The sequence below is a fragment of the Magnolia sinica genome, chromosome 5 (assembly GCF_029962835.1).
Source record: "Magnolia sinica isolate HGM2019 chromosome 5, MsV1, whole genome shotgun sequence".
NCBI lineage: Eukaryota > Viridiplantae > Streptophyta > Magnoliopsida > Magnoliales > Magnoliaceae > Magnolia > Magnolia sinica.
Window position 1 is genome coordinate 54,273,215 of NC_080577.1, and position 4,937 is coordinate 54,278,151.

Here is a 4,937-nt window from a genome sequence, read left to right on the forward strand (position 1 = left end):
AACACCCACACAAGCACATAAGCTAAAGATGTATTTTTTTTTTTTTTAAATGTATTAAAGTAAAAAAAAAGAAAAAACACATACATTTAAAGGGCCCTTTCAAAAGTCTTTCAGATTGGAAGAATCCCCTCCACCCTCCCTCCTTTTGTTCTTTGTTCTTTTCTTCTTCTTCTTTTGTTCTTCTTTTGAATAAGAGGAACAATTCATTTACAACACCAACCATTCATCCAAACTCCAGGAACAAACCAGGTACACAAAATTTGTCATTCAGATATGTCAAGTTCACTTTCACTTCAGTAATGTAACTTGCCTTGAATTTATAAAGCGAAAGTATGAGTATGTATTTGGTCGGCATTCAGTTCACTTCGGTCATTTCGTAGAAGCTAGAAATTAGGGAACCGAGTTTTACAAGATCTTGTCTATAATAAAGTCAAAAACAGGAAATTGCAGGTAAGGGTAACATACCAACAAATGATTGAGACTGTATAATCACTGTAATTTTGTTTTATGACCCATTCATGATTGTCCCAGATCGAAAGAATGGTTCAGATCATCATATAAATTTAATCCTCCCACATTGACTAGATCTCCTCAGTCTACATTATCAAGTTTAGTTCACCACTTTCACTAAAACTGAACAATCTCGAGCAGAATTTCCATCCTCCATGCAGCAAAAACAAGATGCAGATCTAACATGCAGTCTCATGATGTTGAATTCAGCTTAATATCATGCAGAACCAACTGTAATGATAGCCACATAGCAAAATATTAAAATGAATCTATCAACACAAGGGAAAAAAATTCCAAGATACGGAGAACTATGGGGAAAAGATCAATGTACCATATCCATTCTCAGGAAGTCAAGTAATGCATGGTTTTAGATCAATGTACCTGCATGGCAAACCATGATATTATTTATCTCCACATCCATATTCTCACGCAGTCGAATGATGCTGCTTTTGACATCATCCTCCTAATGAGTAAGAAAAAGATTTAGAAGGAAAGGAGTTCCTAGAAAAGATAATATAGGGACAAGTAAATAGAGGATTCATGATCTGATGTTGAACTCAACAGATGGCACTTTGACAGTTGCATCTGTTTTATTGGCAATTCAGTTCAATTGAACATCTAAATACATGAACAAAAATAGATATAGATTTCCAAAGACTTTTTAAAAGAAGTGGATAGACATACTAATGGTTTAAACTAAAAATGTCTTAAACAACTGCAACAAGTTGATTAACTAAGACTAGATTCGTTACATTCACAGCTTTAACAACCATCATAATACATGAACTAAAAATTAGTCTCATTACATCATGGCATCAGGAACCATCAAAACACATGAACTAAAAAATAGCATTTTCATGTAGGGTGCAGATCAAATCAGATTGGATAGGATGACCATTTCAGTTTTGTTTTGAGAGAAAGACAATAGGAAGTAGAATCGAAAAGGGTGTCCATCTTGGTCCATGACATTTTGGAGAAACCATACATCAAACAAACAGGCCCAAAATGCATTGGCATTCATTGCATTAAGAACGGACGAAAAGAATAGAACATCTTCGCAATGATCATCGAAAACTTCTTGTTAAAAATATGAAACTTGCAGTCATTTCAGAAAGGATAAGATCCATGCAGCAAATTTTCAAATAGCACACAGTTTCAATCAAGGTATTAAAAAATGGTTAGGTAACAGCTATCGCGGTGACGGTGGGACCCATTACGCGATATAGGATTGTAATTGCTGATCTAAAAAAAGGGCTAGGTACTTTTACTCTCCTTGTAAGACAAAAAACATGAATATCGTGTCCTACTCCCCTCACAGCCATTGTGGCATGTCTAAACCTAATTCCAATTCAAAGCAACCACAATCCCAACTAAGCGAAAATCTAGTTTAAACTAAGCTCACTAAGAAAACCAAAACCCAATTCCCAAAATCTCCATAGCTACCAAACACCCAACTGATAATCCAAAACAACCCAACCAAAAAAACTTAAAAATCCAACATAAGTGCTAAAAAAAACTTAAATCCCATACAAAAATCCACCACACCCACCAAAAACAAACAATAGAATTCACAAACCCCCTCCCCAAATCACACAAATTGCAACAAAACCATAGCAAAAAAGAAGCCCATGCAAGCCCCCACATTTTAAACCAAGATCCATATCTTGTTGCAAACAAAACAAAGAAACAAATCCCCAAAAAGTCCAACGCAACCCAACAAAAAAAAAATCAACCACAACCACCCATAAAACAAAAAACCTAATTCACAAAATTTCCCCAGATCACTAAAATTCCCATAAATAAATAAATAACCCAAAAGGAAGCCCAAGCAGCGCCACGTTCACAGCCCAAAACCCATATCTTGCAGCAATCAGATCAAAACAAACAGAAAACAAAATCAAACCCAACGAACCATCACAAATTCAACACCAAATCTACACAACCAAATACAGAAAAATCAAAATTTTGTGAGATTGTAACTCAAAATTTTGTGAGGGGCATTTATTGATCAGGGAAACAAATACATTCCAGGGAAACAACTATGAATGCAAAGAAAAATGAAAATTGAAAAAGCATCTTCTCACTTCAATCTTCTGAAATCCAAAACCCTAGCTCTAAATCTAGTAAATACCCACCATAACTAGTAAAAATAAAAAATAAACAACTCGCAAAGCATAGAGATCGAGATACCTGATGGGTTATCTCGTTGCTGCAGCTGGAGAGAGATGAAGGTAGCCATGTGAGAGAGAGAGAGAGAGAGTGGAGGGTGAGAGATCGAGATAAAGAGAGTGGGGATAGGGAGGGGATTAGGGTGACAGAGAGATAGGAGAGGGGCTTGGGTGAGAGAGCGCGTGCCTATTTGGGGGTTATTTTGAGCGCCCAATTTTTGTGTGGGGTCTGGTATGGCTCTATGGGCCCCACCATGATGCGTGTTAAACATCTACCCCATCAATCAGATGCACCAACCCATGGTGGGCCTAGGGATTAAAAATCAAATCAATCTATCACTTGTGTGGGTCACACCACATACAAAAGTTGAGAGGGGTTACACTCCATTAAAACATTTATAGTTATTTGTGGGCCCACCATGATGTATATGACATATCCGTGTCATCCATCTACTTTACCATGGCATTTTGAGGCATGAGCTGAAAAATGAAGCAGATCCAACGTTGAAGTGGCCCACACCAAAGTAAATAGTGGCCCAAGAAGTTTTTAACCGTGGGTGTTCGATTCCATTTTTCCGGTGGTGTGGTCCACTTGAACTTTAAATCTGGCTCATTTTTTGGTTCCTGCCCTAAATTTTGGCCGGGGTCTGGTATGGCTCTGTGGGCCCCACCATGATGCGTGTAAAACATCTACCCCATCAGTCGGATGCACCATCCCATGGCGGGCCACACCACATACAAAAGTTGAGAGGGGTTACCCTCCATTAAAACATTCATAATTATTTTTTGGGCCACATTGGTTTAGATTCACAAATCCAACGCATTCATTATGTGTGTGCCCCTTGGATGAGAGGTCATACCAAGTTTCAGACGCTTCCAAATTTCAGTTGGGGCCCCACCAAGTGCACGGTTGATTTTTGGGATATCCCATAATTTAAAGGGGACCCATCAAATACACAGTGTTGATGTTTGATACACATCATGGTGGGGCCAACACAGCTCAACCTCATGGGAAGTTCCCATGAGCTCCTCAAATAGGGTTGAACCAAACCCACTGATCATTCCACGAGCATACTCGTCAACTTTTGTAGCTAGTTTGTGCATCGTCTCACCAATCTGTTTTGTAACTCCCTATAGAAGTTCCCAACACATCAAATTGTTAGCTGTACTTGTACCCAACCCCCATAGGAGAGAGACTCAACAATGAGGTATGACAGAAAATGAATCCCTGAATGAAAATGGAATCATTCGTAGTTGCCACACATAACCAACATAACCAGTTTCTGAATTCTTAACAATTCTCATCTTATATCAAAGCTCCATGGTCCACCATGTTTTTATGCTGCACCAGTGTCCATCAAGGACACCACATCCAAGCTGTTCATCAGGTGGGCCTCATCGAGACTTGAATTTTGGATCATACTAGTTTTCAGGGGTGGTGAACATGAGGACTTGATGATCGGAGTGGATAGCACGTGCTTGGTGGGTCTTACAGAGTTTCATATGGTATGGTCTACTTAAGATTTGAATCTACTTTATTTTTAAGCTCATACACTTAAAATAAGCTGGCAAAACGTATAGACAACATGTACATACATCAAGGTGGGCCATTAAATACCTAACGAAATCACAGTCAGAACTCACAGATACTTAACGGAATCCGCTCGTCTTTGATAAGACCATGGGCCATTAAATGAATAGGATTTTGAAAGTATCTATGAATTATTAATGATGGATATTTAAGGTTAAGGTTTTCATGTGGTGTGGCAACCATCCATTACACATGCCATACATGTATATAAGTTCATACCATCCAAATCATCGTCCCACAACAATTGAAAAGTGATAGGAGATAGTCTTATAAGACTTTAGATGGAGCAAGTTACTAGGCAAGCACTATAAGAGATAGTCTTATAGGACTTTAGATGGAGGAAGTTACTAGGCAGGCACTATAAGAGATAGTCTTATAGGACTTTAGATGGAGCAAGTACGAAAATCACAGTGGTAGGAAGCAATCCATCAACATTTTGTCATATAATTTTAGATTATAAATTAAAAAATGAGGTAGATCCAACACTCAAGTAGACCACAATATACTATTGAAACTTTCTTAGGACCCACCATAATGTTTATTTGTCATTTAACTTGTTTATAAAGCCATATAAACTTGGATGGAGGGGAAAAAAAACAAATATCAGCTTGATCTAAACTGTTGTGGGCCCAAGAAGTATTCAACTGTAACGCCCTGAAATTCGGGGG

The 4,937-nt window shown here is 38.1% G+C and overlaps 1 long non-coding RNA gene across 1 annotated transcript; it reads right to left on the reverse strand.

Annotated features, from left to right (window-relative positions):
• Positions 1-237: 237 nt before the first annotated feature.
• LOC131247309 (uncharacterized) lies at positions 238-955 on the reverse strand. The gene is made up of 2 exons (XR_009171624.1): positions 842-955; positions 238-741 (listed from the first exon to the last, which is right to left on the reverse strand). It is a non-coding gene; the product is annotated as an uncharacterized LOC131247309 (long non-coding RNA).
• Between the last annotated feature and the right edge of the window lie 3,982 nt (positions 956-4,937).